The sequence below is a fragment of the Vigna angularis genome, chromosome 9 (assembly GCF_016808095.1).
Source record: "Vigna angularis cultivar LongXiaoDou No.4 chromosome 9, ASM1680809v1, whole genome shotgun sequence".
Taxonomy (NCBI): Eukaryota; Viridiplantae; Streptophyta; class Magnoliopsida; order Fabales; family Fabaceae; genus Vigna; species Vigna angularis.
Window position 1 is genome coordinate 8,859,695 of NC_068978.1, and position 14,974 is coordinate 8,874,668.

The following is a 14,974-nucleotide window of genomic DNA, read 5'->3' on the forward strand; positions in this document are numbered from 1 at the left end:
ACAAAGGAGTTGTAGGTTGGTCAAATTCTGATCTGAAAGGAATAAGTCCTTCTTCTTATTCCATGCACATAATATTCATGAAGGATGATTTCAAACCGTTGGCTCAACCACAGAGTGCTTCTTAGTATCAAGCTAAAGACGTTAAACAAGCGCTTACTGGGAGGCAACCCAGCTTTCTAACTCTATCTATTTATGTTTTCAGTTATTTTGGTTGTGTGGATTGAATCTGAATCTGTTGGTTGTGTGGATTGATTTATGTTTCTGCAATGATTTGATTGTGAATTGTGTGTTTGAAGTTTGAATTTGAATTTGGAATTCTGTCCATGATAACTGGCATGATTGTGAGATTGTTATTGCAGAATCTGAGTTTTAGAACTTGTGTTATGATTATATATGAGTTGTTCTTGAATCTGATTGATTGTGACCCAGAAGTTGAATATCTGAGTGTACTGAGACAGCTTTGAAAGCAAGTGAGAAGTTGTTATTGCTATGAATTCGATTTTTGCATAATTCTTATTGATACAGATGCATTCTGGTTTAGAAATGAGAAAGGCAATTTTGTTTGATGAAATTAGCTACTTGGCCAGATGACTACCCATATGTGAATATTCATCCTTTGTTATCCTGTTTGAGCCTTATATATATTTGTTGTGAACCCTGAGCTTCTTACAGAAAAATCTACCTTATCCAACACTCTAGGAGAAGAGAACAAGAAACATATTTGTCAAGATGATAGGTAGAAATTAAGTTTGGGGGAAATCATAATCAGTTGAATCTTAAACTGATAAAAAAAAAAGGGGTTATTGTATCATGTAAATATGATAAAGTATCAAAGTTAGAGAAAAATTCAAAAAAAAAAATGTGTTATGTGATGAATGAAGAGGTAGTTGATGAATAAAGTTTCAATGTTGTTATGTTCTTGTTCTCCTCTTCTTTAGTGTTGTTTTGTTTCCTTGTAAAACCATGTTTCTTCTAGCCAAGCCAAGTTATAACCTGAGAAAGTCCTTTTGATTTAAATCAGAATGTTTGATGTGTATATGAGATGACTTGCAAAAGTTGATGAAGTAGTTGATAACACTTTGAGCGTGAATTTGAGTGTAAACACTTGCAGGTTGAGGTAAACACTGATTGAGCACATTTGTACTATTCTTTTTCTGGTTGTCTTATCATTTCGGATTCAAGAACTTGTTAATATAGAAGTTATAACATTTGATCTGAATATTTGGAGGTGTAGGTACAATCCTTACTTTTGTGACAGAGATTATGTGATGGAATACTAACTGCTTTATTGGGTTCTTTTTTCTTTTGTTTTTGTGTATTTTCATGAGGACACGAAAATATATAAGTTTGGGGGAGTTTGATAGGTGTAAATTTTACTTGTTTTTGTTCCTTAAAATGTTGTGTTTTTGAGTAAGTTTTAGTATTAATTCTCATGAAAAGTATATAATTGTTGATGTAAGTATAGTTTGTAATGTTTAAATGTGTGTTTTGATGCTTTTGTGTGTTTATTTTTGCAATAGAATAAGGATTGGATAATATCAAAGAGACCCTGTGTGCATCAGTGGCCCAGCCAGAGCGCACCAGAGGCCCAGCCAGAAGTGAACCAGTGGCCCAGCGACCAGGAACCAGTGGCCCAGCGAGCCAGTGGCCCAGCCAGAGCGCACCAGTGGCCCAGCGAGCCAGCTCGCCCAGCTAGCCCACTCGCCCAGCGAGTGGATTCCTTTCGCCCAGCGAAAAGTCACTTAAGGTCCTTTCTTTAAAAACGCGATCCAGAGGCAGAAACCAGTCAGTTCTGGAGGGGAGAAGCTAGGGGAGACTCTGCAGCTCGCGTCCATGCTCGTTTTGGGTGCTCCGGAGTGGAATTTCAACACTTTCTACCATCCAATCCATCCTTTATCGCTTCTATGATATATATGTGTAGCTAGAACTCCATTTCACTGGGGTTGAGAGTACATTTCTGAAACTCTTTGTAATTTCTATATTAATGCATGATCTTGTATGAATTTTGTGTTCTATCTTTATTATTCATGCCTATGATGAGAATCTGAGCTATTTGAACGGTTAAATCATTGAGAAATGTATGAGACCGCGGACCTAGGATAGAACTGCTAAAGGATTTCGAGTCCTAGACATAGGAGGAAATTCTTAGTCATCTGTGACATTGTGATTAAGGCAAATCTGATAACTGAATTATCTAAGAGATTAGGATTTAGTTTGAATGATTCTGAACGGTCATCTGAGAGATCAGGACTGCATGTGCCTAGGATGTTGATGCTTAATTTTGAGGAATTGTGTTAGTAGAAAAATTACTTGAGTGATGAACTTGAAAATCAACCCCAGTGAACTTTAATTCATCTGTTTTTACCACTTTAATTTCATCTGCATGCTAAAATTCATCTGTGTTATTAAATTACGTTTATTAATCGCTAAATTAGTAAACTTTAATCAATCTGTGAATCAAAACAAATCTCTTGGGAAACGATATTCGGACTTACTGATTTATTACTTGTACGATTCGGTACACTTGCCGAGGAATCAACAGTTATCTACAATGAAAATTTCTACTCGTGATCAATGACTCTAAAGTCTTGTTTAACAAAAGTGCATAATTCAAAATCTGATATGTATCAATTGCCCTAAACGTCTCGTTCAACAAGACTCCATAATTCATAATCTAATATGCGTATTAATTGATAGTGCTATCAAAATGAGTTGTAACCAGTGAGCCAACCCGGCTCAACATGAGTTTGAGCCGGATTGGATTTGAAAAAATTGTAATTTTTTTATGCGGGTTAGTTTTCAACCCGGCTCATCCAGGTTGAACCCGTGGTGAGCTAGGTTGGCTCACCAACCCACCTAATTTAATTTAATTATTTATTATTTTGTGTTTCAATATTATTAGTTAGCATTTTTTTTATTATATTATAAATGGGGATAAAAAAAATGTTTCAAGAGAGAAAAATATTATAGATTTATATTCAAGACTCTAATATTATAAATGGACAAGTGATACAAAAATTATCAATATTAAAAACTTATTTGTTCGTCTTTTGTGTTTGTTTTTGGATTAAGCTTGGATTGTGTATTTTTTTATTATTTTGAATTGTTTTTGGAGTTTAACATCATTTTAGAGTGAAATTTATTTAGATTTGAATTAAAAAAAATTATATATTTTTTTTTTATTTTAAAAAAAAAACTTATAATTAAGTGAGTTAGTGAGCCAACCCGTTTAATCCACCAACCCGTGGTGAGTCGGGTCAGGTTTGAATTTTTTCAGCTTGCTAATAAGTTAACTGGGTTGCTCATTAAGTGACCAACCCATGGTAGGTCGAGTCGGATTACCCGTTTTGACAACTCTACTTCCACGTCTATCTATTTTCAATCAGCAGTATTTGTAAATTTTTATTTCCAGGTCATCCATTTATCACAATCTTATTATCGTAATGACAGTTTTCAATTAGCAATATTTGTAAATTTTTACTAACTTTCTTTACCTGAGAATAACTTATTTTAGAATTCTTAGAGATCAAGATTCAATGTTGTCTATTTAGACCAAAGTATCCAAACATGATAAAAGTTCATGATAAAACAAGTTGAGATAATCACTTCTCTCAACTAACCCTAATAAGATTGGTGAGCTTAACTTTACTAAACTAAGAAAAGAAGGAAATTAAAGAGCAAATAACAACTTACTATGCTTAGAATATTGATCGGATCAAAACAATTCTTAACTTTTTATCTAGTGCAAGATGCAATTAGATTTTGAGAAAGATGAGGTATAGAAAGAGAAGTTAAAGAGAAGGGAGATGAAGAGTTTTAAAGGAAGCATAACGTGTGTGTACATGATGAAGATGTTAAAAATTTAAAAACCAGTCACATGTCTAAGTACTGACAAAGGGATTGATTTTATATTAATAATTTATGTTATTTTCATTGTTCATTGTAGAAAGAAAATCTATAATTCGTGATACAATTCAACGATTTATAATTTTATAAATTCTTCACAATTTTAACTATAATTTTGATTTAACTACCTCAAATACAAAATCATAGGAAAAATATTAGAATGAAATTAGATTTTTAATTTTATTTTAAGTATGTTTATATATATATATATATATATACACTTTTATTTATGTATATTTTGTGTAACATCCCAATTTATATTACTAATTTAAAGCATTACATAGTTGATAAAAAAAAGTGTAAACCAACATATAAGTATATAAAATGTATTTACAAGTTCTCAATGAGAAAAACAAAACTAAACCTTTGAAAGATAAATAATACTTTATAAACTAGAAGGATTTATAATTTATAAATTCTTCACGATACTACATAATTGTACATCAATCATACATATTAGTACAAAAATCGTGTACAACGTCAAATATTTTGGGCTTTTAATAGTGGATTCGCGAACAATGTCATATCAGGAGACGTTAAATTGACGTCGAATTTTGTCAATATACGACATTAACTTAACGTCGAATTTTGTCAATATATGAAGTTAATCAATTTTTCTTTTTTTTTTAATTAATTTTGATCCTTTTTACAACTCTACGAGACCTGAAAAACAGAAAAACAGAAAAACAACAAATTTTAGTTTTTGGTATTTTATAAAACAAGAATTGTGTAGTGTAGTATCAGCAACAATAACCAACAACAAACAAGTTCAATCAAATAACAACAACAACAAACAAGTTCAACTAAACAACAACAACAAACAAGTTCAACTAAACAACAACAAACAAGTTCAACAAAAAAAATAACAAACAAGTTCAAAAAATAAGTTCTTCAAAACAAAAATGAAAACTAACCTTCAAAAGGTGGGTTCGTCGGAATAAAGTGTCGTCACTAGTGAGAGACAAAACAGAATGCACCTATGAAGGACAAGAGTACGAAAATAATCAGTCAAAACAAACGAAAATCATAGAGAAAGTAGTTAATTAACATGCATTTGTATCAAAGAAAGATTACATGTGATGGTCATCAAATTTCGTTCGAGAAAAGTTTGAGAAGCAAAAAGCGTCTCGCGCGCTAAGATAAAGTGAATGAATTTTCAATCTTCCGCTCAAATTTTTATTGAATTCACTAACCTTTTGACGTCGAACGTTGTGGCATTCGACGTTTTATATCCTTTTACGTCGAATTACAATTCTAAATGACATTTAATAATTGCATTTATTTACAAAACTGCCACCGGTCATTTTTAACGTTGGTTATTTAGTGGTTGGACATTGAACGCATCACTGTACTAGTGACACTCTACATCCAAACACAAAGGTTCTCATAGCATATTCACATATTGAGAACCATAGACACAATCTCAAGAGGATTGATGTATTCACTATCACCCTTAGACCCTACCATTGCTCAACTACTTCAGCTTCTTAGGAGCTATAGCTACAACATGTATGGGTCACTCCCCGATTCATAGAGCATGACATGGTAAATTCTATATCTCACGAGTTTGGCCATTGTTGACAATTCAGATATGAACCTCTCTCAACTCTCACAACTAATTATTTTCATCTATATGAATCCAATTACTAATAAAGCGAGGGTGATCTCTTTCCAGTCCTTGTCGTCAACATACCCCAAACAAAACCACAACTCATTGTACTATTCTCACCTAAGGAATAACTACATCAACGTATATACAACATTCACACATAGTTCATACATCTCATTCTCATATAATCTTAAATCATCATATTATGTCACACATGTGTATTTTACCTCAATCCAAATTCATCATATAACATTAATCACCTATTATTTATTTCAATTTAAATAAATGTTAATTCATCGTGTATTTTCTATTGCATTAGTATAATATTCCTTTTCAATAGTTCCATTAAGTACATCAATACCACGAAAAGCATTTCTCTAATGATAAACCTCTAATTGACAATCCCAAAACAATCAAAGCGAAGAATCATATTTTAAAATGTCAACTTAATCCAATGGTTAACAAATTAGAAATCAAAATTTTACTGAGACAGTTTAGAACCCAAAATAGTGTGGTGCCTAGCACCCTACACTTGGCACCCAACCCCAAATCCCTTGGTGCTCACTACCAAGTGAGTGTCCAATGTGACCAAGGGATCGTCCAATGCCCTAAGGATCCCAGTGCCCTAAACCTTTGGAGCTCATTGTCAAGCGAGATCCTAGTTGTTTCATAATTGCATTTTTTGCTCTAAACCAATGAAGCTCATTAACTTAAGTCTTGCGAATGGTGCCCAACGATTCTATGATACCGTTTGACGTTGTATTAGAGTTTTAACTCCCAAATTGACTTGAATAGGCTACTCAACTTGACTATCTATGTAACTTAGTTCCTTCTCATTTAAAAATATTATTTTAGTTCAAAATAACCATAAAATAAACCAAATTCCACAATCTTAGCCAAATCAAATCAGTTCCACATACAATAATACTAAAACAACCTAAAAATAATATCCCAAGCAATCAAATCACAATTCAATTCCATCTTTATACTTAAACAATTTACCAATACAACTCAACATTGTAACGCCTAAAAAATTTAGAGTGTCACGAGTGGTTACAAAAATCGATAAATTTTAAACTTTTATTATAGAGCGAAAACGTATTTTTCAAAAACCTCAATAATTAAACATGCATACTCATTTTAAAATATAATAGCTCCAAAATCTTTATCCAATTACATTATTCATAAATAATGAAAATAATGAAGGAAATATAGAACTCCAATTACATTGTCCCAAAGTTCAAACACAATCTCAAGTTTGTCCCCCGTCGTCTCTCGAATCTATCATGTCTCAGCAACATCTGTAACATCATCTGCTCACGTATAACACATTATACAATCATTGTCGATAACATCATTCACAACACACAAACATAAACACGTATGAGGTAAGATACCATTGAAACAATCATAATTACAAGATATAAACACTTATTATATCAACCATAAACAACCACCTCATACATAGTAGTACAAACAATAGAATTCTTAATTCGCTAACATAAACAATTCAATCATAATGAATTACTCGATCTTCGCTTCCCGATTCTCGATCCTCAATCCTCGATCCTCAATCCTTGATCATTATCCCTTGATGTCATCATTAACATCTCACACATAGACCCTTGATCTATCCATTCACTAACACCTATGTTAACTTCTTACTATAACCATTATTGTAATGCTTCTATCAACATAACATATAACCTGGAGCATCTTCAATACCATGATCATTATCATAGATACACCTATAAAACCCAGATAAAATAAAAATAACTTTTATTTTTATTTTAATACATTTTAAAAATAAATATTTATTTATGGTGTATTATTGGGTGATAAAATTATTTAGGAGTTGTATAAGAATTAATTAATAATTGTTTTTATTATAAATTTTGAAAGTAAGGTTCATATATGTTATTATTTGTGTTATTATTTCAAATGGTTCTGATGGTGAATGCGGTAGTGCTGATAGTAGTCTTATGGGGCCAGCGTTTGGTGTAACCAATAAGAGAAAAAAAGTAGATTTTGTTTCTTTTATTTTTGCATGCCACAATGTTGGGTTGGGATATATTCATTTACCTTTTGCATGACGTTATTATATTTTTTTTTATGAGGAGAATTTTGCTTCGTGGAAGATTTGTAGGGCATTATAATTTCAGTTGGTTTCCTTAATTTTAGGAAAATATTTTTGGTAAGATTTGGGAGTAGTAGGAGAGGATATTAAAACTATATTAGGTCAAGCCCAATAGGGATACATTTAGAAGTCGAGAGAATAAACCCTAGCGGAATCCTTTCACCTCCAAAGAGAGAGTGCTTGAGAGAGAGATTTTATCCCTTACACCACCATGAGAGTGAGGGGGAAGTAGAAGACCTCGGAGATCAAGGTGGTGGAGGCTGCGTCAAGGAAGCGAAGGCTTCTCGGGCAAGTTTAGGACATCACAGAATGCTAGGAATTTTCCACTGGAACCCATGTAATGGAGTGATCATATTAATTTCGTGTGAGTGTGTTGGATGAAGAACGCCTCTACCTTTATAATTTTTTGTTTTCGGCTCTATTTTAATACTTCATGTATATGGTGATGTTGTTATATGTTATACCATGTTCTTTTGTTTTCTCCTAGCCTTAATCCTTTTCACCTAGGGTTGATGATCAATCGCATGCATTTTTAGTGTAGTCAGATGCTTCCTTTGAGAGGAGAAACCAAACTCTTGGTATATAGTGGATCTAGGTATTGTTATGCATAGGAGTAACTGTTCTGAGGTTATGTGAGTCTTTGTTGTGGTGTATGATTGGGTGGAAAAGGGGATAATCTTGGTTGAATATTAGTGGCTAGGACTGCATGCTTGTGTTCCATGGGTCTTTTCCCTGAAGGTAATTAGTTGAACGAGAGAAGAGAAGAATAATCGGCGTGATGCATGGGTGGTCTCGGGTTTAGATGTGCGTGAATATGAGTGAGATGAATGGAATGTGAGTATGTAAAGTGATGTGGAAGTGAAGAGGGTGGTTGTTCTTGCATGGGACGTTTGATTATGACACTGTTTTGGTTTCTTTCAAATGAGTGTAGGGTTAGTCAATGGTAGCAGTGAAAGCTTGAGGTTTAATGGTTTAAATAAAAAAAAGGGTATGGAAATTTGTGGAGTTAAATGGTGGAGTGAGGAGTTAAATGATAAAAATATCAGAGTATAAAATTGACCTAAACATGTTATATTAACATCACAGTAACACATTCAAATCAAAAACAGTGGAAGCAAAAAAATGAAAGAATAATGTGTGTACCTCCTGCCATTGCAATTTTGTAATCCAAACACAGACAACTTTGTTTTTCTAAACCTTAACTCACTCAAACTCGATGGTGTGTTTTCTAACTAGAGGAGTAGGCTTACTGATCAAAACTGAGAGTAACCCATTTGCTCATATAAAGTCTGGCCATCACAGGTTTCAAAATAAATGGGCTTTTTATTTAAACAAAATTAGTAACTGTTCCATAACCTCTAAGCAGTTAAAAGAATAAAAATAATGGCTTAATGGACTACTTTATGTTCCTGAAAAATAGGAACTGAAAATGCTATAATATTTATTTTATATTTAAAATAAGGCTAACATTCTTCTACTTGGTCCATTTATCCAATTATTAACCACAACAAGTGACAAAATATATACGAGTGATGAATCAATATTTTATACACTTCGCTTAGTTTATTGTGCTAGTTTTAATGAGGGAATTATGCTTAATTGTCCGTTATTTTCCCGTTTTTACTAATTGTGCTTAAATGGCCCAATAATTCTTATTTTGTCTAATTTGAATTATTTGAGCTAATTATTTGCATTATTAATTACAGGGAAAATTTTGGAAATACAATTTGAGAAATTTGGAAGACATTCATTTACACATGTTACTTACTTGGAAGATTTACTTTGTGTGGTGATGAATAGAAATCTGAGATGAAATATTGTGAATTAGCTAAAATTAGAAATGCTCGGTCCAAGGTTTTATGGCAACATCATTTATTGGATTTTAAGGGGCATTTATTGGCTTGTACATGGCATGTCACGGCTGAATTACCAATCAGTAAAGAGTCCCATTATTAGTTTTGGTTGAAGTAAAATGTGGAAATGAAGTGGACACCACACGACTTCTTAATTGCTGAAATATGCAACACATGGGGCCACCACTTTGTTTTGGATTTACACATAGAAGACCATACAAAATGGGATGTGAACAATTCACGTGAGAAGCTCACGGTCATATGGAAAATAATTGCCTGCATTGGTTTTGGTTATTTTGTCTAAAGTAGACAACACATGGGCACCTCACGGTCACCCTAGCAGCAAAGAGAGATTTTATTGGTTTCAATACATAGATGGTCAGTTAAATGAAGAACCCATCATGGATTTTGGTGGCATTAAAAAGGCAGCAACAAGGCTCTTGACCGAGAGACAGCAGCACCAGCCTTCACAGATCAGTAGCAGTTCAACACTTTAAAGCTATCTTCACACGTCCAGAACAACAGCTCATGGCTTGGCTGGAAGGATCACACAATGTCACACCAATTGGCAGCAAGCACATCTTATTTTTCTATCTTTGAAAGCATGCTCCACTAAGGGCTGTTGCAACACACATGGAAAGGAAACTACACGGCACATGGAGATGAGATTCACGTTGCATTCTTAATGAAATAAAGAACATGAAAGTGGCTGCCACATTTTGGAAGCAAGACGACAACACGGTGCAGCAGTTCAGCAGCAACACCACGGGTCCAGCACTCTCTCACGTCCACCATGGAAGCAGAGAATGAAGGTGCAGTAGCCACCTAGAGAAGTGAAGCTCAAGGAAGCTCACGGCCTTGCTGCACTTGAGAGAGGAGAAGAGTTTCAGCCATGGCAGCGTTGATGTGTGAGCTAAACGTCCAGCTTTGGTGCAGTAGCAGCGTTCTACCAGAAGCAGGACAACAGTGATGCCAACACGTTGATGGTTTGTTGGAAAATGAGAAGGAGAACAGATGGAGTGCATCACGGATGGAATGAAGTTCAGAGGGAGAGGCCGAGATAGCAGCTTGAACCCACTACCAAAGGGAGTAGCAATTTGGAGGTGCTGTCACGGTCCAGCATACGTCCAAGGGAGAGGAAGAGCAAGCAAATTGCACCTTCCAAAGGAGAGCTCACGAGATTGATTTTGCTAGAAGAAGAGAACTCGTTTATTTGCAAGGTAGAAGAAAAGAGGAGCGTTGAGATGTGGTGATTCAGAGTTGAAGGAGCACATCCAGCAGCAGAGGATGGAGAAGCTCACGTTCTCCATTGCGTAGTAAATCCAGTAACAGCAACCACCAGGAGAATCACGGCTGGAAGCACCGTCCACATCCAACTCCTTCACTGCCAGCTATCTTCACACGGTGGACAACATCAAGAACCAAGCATGGGCTTCAAAAATGAGAGATCTGGAACGTGTTGAGCCACCTAGAGTTGGTGTGCAGAGCATGCGGAAATGTATTAAAAAAATTGGAAAGCCACCTTATTGTATTCGGCACAAAATGGATGATGGAAGAAATGAATATAATAGAGATTAATGGGAGACCAAGGTGGGACTGCCAGATGGAGATACACTCGCAGCAGCCACCGTGGGAAAAGAAGATGGCTGATAGTATATAAGAGGAGGGAAGTTCCAGCAGAGAGAGGTGGACAGTCTGGGAGAGTTTTCCTCTCTCCCAGTAGCTCTCATTCCCGTAGTGGAGATTTCTGAAAATCTGTAGTGTAGAAGTATAGAGTGGAGGGCCGTGAGGAGTTGTAGCCGGAGAAGTCAGCAGCGGGTTGGGCACTGGACAGCTACTGGAACAAATGCGGAAGGCTACTGTTGATGCACAATAACTGATTTTGGTGTACACGCTCCTAGGTTCCAATTTTATGTTTTTAGTTGTAATGAATTTACATTCAATGCAAAATGTGATTTAATTTCCTGTTACTCAAATGCCAATTCCATTTTACTGTCTCTGTTTTATTTGTTGCTGTAATTTTAATTATGTAACAATTTAATTCCTGTGTTGTTTACCTGTCGTCTAATTTTTACCGTTGTTTGCACTACGTTGTTGAATATTGCACGTTAAATTATTAGCTGTAGTTTTGATCTAAATGTTTTGCTGCCGTAATGTTGATGTTGTTTTCAGATTTGAATTTTACTGTTTTATGTTTTTACTTTTTACTGTTTTTTTTGTTTTTACTATTTTCTGTTTTTACTGTTTTCTGTATTTATATTTTCTGTATTTTTCTGTTACTGTTTTACTGATTTTGAATTTCTGTAATTGCTGTTTTTACTGTTATTATTTACTACATGTAATTCCATTTTTTGTATTAAATATTTTACTGTTTTTTCTGTTTTTACTGTTTTCTGTTTTTACTGTTTTTTGTTTTTACTGTTTTTTGTTTTTACTGTTTTCTGTATTTTTCTATTTTTTCGTATTTTCGTTTTTACTGTTCCAGATTTATTTTTACTGTTTTATGTTACTGTATTTTCGTTTTTTTACTGTTTTCTAAAATTTACTGTTTTAGTGTTTTTACTGTTTTTACTGTTTTCTGTATTTATTGTTTACTGTATTTTCATTTTCTGTATTTTAGTTTTCTGTTCCAGAATTAATTTTAATGTTTTATTTTACTGTAAATTCGTTTTAACTGTAGCAGTTTAATTTCTACTGTTTCAATTTTGTTTTACAGTTTTAGTTTAATTTTCACTGTAATTTAATTTTCTGTTCAAACAAATTGTAAACCCCCCCCCTTTCGTGTGTGATCTGAGACTGAACCACAATATTGGTCCTTGAGAGACGACCTAGGAGTCACATCCTAGCTATACTGCATTATTTTCGTGCATCGAATTTGTACGCAGTGCGACCCGCGTATCAACGAGTCATGGTGATAGGTCCTTTGATAGTGAGTGTTATCTTCCATGTACCATAATATATATTTCTCTCAACATTAGCTCTCAACTTAATGCATAAACCATATGTTTATGCTAGATCAAAAATAAATGATATCTTCTCAAAATAAATGTGCATAAAAACATATGAGAAAAACAGCAAACTGAATAAGAGTTTCATTGAAAATAATAAATGTATTGATAATGAAATTACATCATGGAACCAAGTCATATTTGCATTACATGATCCTTAAAATTCTTTGGTGGCATGCCTTTAGTTAAAGGATCAACAATCATCAACTCAGTGCTTATGTGTTCAATGACCACTTTCTTTTCCTTAACACGTTCTCTGATGGCTAAGTATTTGATGTCAATGTGCTTACTTCAACATCCACTTTTATTGTTCTTAGCCATAAACAACGCAGTAGAGTTGTCACAGTACAACTTTAATGGCCTAGAAATAAAGCCCACAACTTTAAGCCCAGAAATGAAACTCTTTAACCATACACCATGGGAGGTAGCCTCAAAACAAAAAACGAACTCAGCTTCCATAGTAGAAGTAGCAGTTAATGTCTGCTTGGCACTTCTCCGAGATACAGCTCCATCAACTAACATAAAAATATAACCAGATGTTAATTTTCGTGAATCAACGCAGCCAGCATAATCTGAATCGGAGTAGCCAATCACTTCCAAATATTCAGTTCGTCTATATATAAGCATGTAATCTTTTGTCCCCTTGAAGATATCTCATTACCTTCTTTGCATCTTTCCAGTGGTCAACACCTGGATTACTCTGATATCTTCCCAAAATTCCAACAACATATGCAATGTCAAGTCTAGTGCAAACCTGAGCATACATAAGGCTTCCGATAGCTTAAGCATATGTAGTATTCTTCATGCGTTCCCGCTCAAAATCATTTTTCGGACATTGACTCAAATTGAGTTTATCACCCTTCACGATGAGAGCTACACTTGGTGAATAATCCTTCATGTTAAACCTCTCTAAAACTTTGTTGATATAGGTCTCTTGAGACAAACCCAAAATGCCTCGAGATTTTTCCCTATAGATCTTAATACCAATGACATAAGATGCCTCTCCCATATCCTTCATGTCAAAGTTCTTTGAGAGAAATTGTTTCACTTCATATAGCAAACCCTTATCGTTGGTTGCAAGCAAAATATCATCCACGTATAATACAAGGAAACAAATCTTACTCTCACTAACCTTTTGGTATATACATTGATCCCTGACGTTTTCTTCAAAACCAAATGAAGTTATAACATCATGAAATTTTAGATACCATTGGCGGGAGGCTTGTTTTAATCCATAAATGGATTTATTAAGCTTGCAAACTAAGTGTTCATTGTCTTTAGAAGAGAATCCTTCAGGTTGTTTCATGTAAACCTATTCTTCCAGATGACCATTAAGGAATGTTATTTTCACATCCATTTGATGTAACTCAAAATCAAAATGAGCTATTAATGTCATAATTACTCGGAAAGAATCTTTCTTAGATACAAGAGAAAAGGTCTTTGTGTAGTCAATTCCTTGTCTCTAAGTGAACCCTTTGGCAACAAGTCTTGCCTTATGTCTCTCAATGTTGTCTTTTGAGTCTTTCTTGGTTTTAGAGACCCATCTACATCCAATGGATTTTACACCATTAGGCAATTGAACGAGATCCCAGACTTTGTTGGATGCCATAGAATCCATCTCATCTTTCATGGAGTCATACCATAGGTCTGATTCTTTAGAACTCATGGCTTGTGAAAACGTTTCAGGATCATTTGCACCTCCAATATTGTAGTCAACTTCTTGCAAATACACTACATAATCACTAGGAATTGCTAGCCTTTTAACTCTAGTAGATCTTCTTAATGTTGCGTCATCATTTTCTTGAGGAAATTGTTGCTCAAGCAACTGTTCAGTAGGTTGTTCAACATCATCTTGTTGTTCCTCATTAGCAACTTGATCTGTAAGGTCATTTTCAACAGGTTGTGAAGCTTCAATTATTGTTTGCCTAACACCCATTTGTGTTTGAGGGGTGTGAATGACAACCAATCTATCACTTGAGCTATAGGGTTGAGCTTCATAGTGATCCCTTTCATTCCCAATGTTTGGAAACTGATGACTCCCATTAACTAAGTCATTCTCAAGAAATTTTTCATTTCTTGACTCCACAATCCTAGTGTTAAGCGATGGACAATAGAATCTATATCCCTTAGACTTTTCAGCATATCCAATGAAATACCCACTAATAGTCCTTGGTTCTAGTTTCTTCTCTTGTGGATTATAAATTCTCACTTCAGACGGACATCCCCAAACACGTATATGTCGCAAACTTGGTTTCCAACCTTTGAATAACTCAAATGGTGTCTTTAAGAAGGCCTTTGTTGGGACTCAGTTTAATATATACACAGCCGTCTTTAGTGCTTCAGTCCACAAGAATTAAGGAAGTTTTGAATTACTCCTCATACTTCTCACCATGTCCATTAAAGTTCTGTTCCTTCTTTCTGCCACACCATTCTGATATGGAGAACCAGGCATAATGTATTA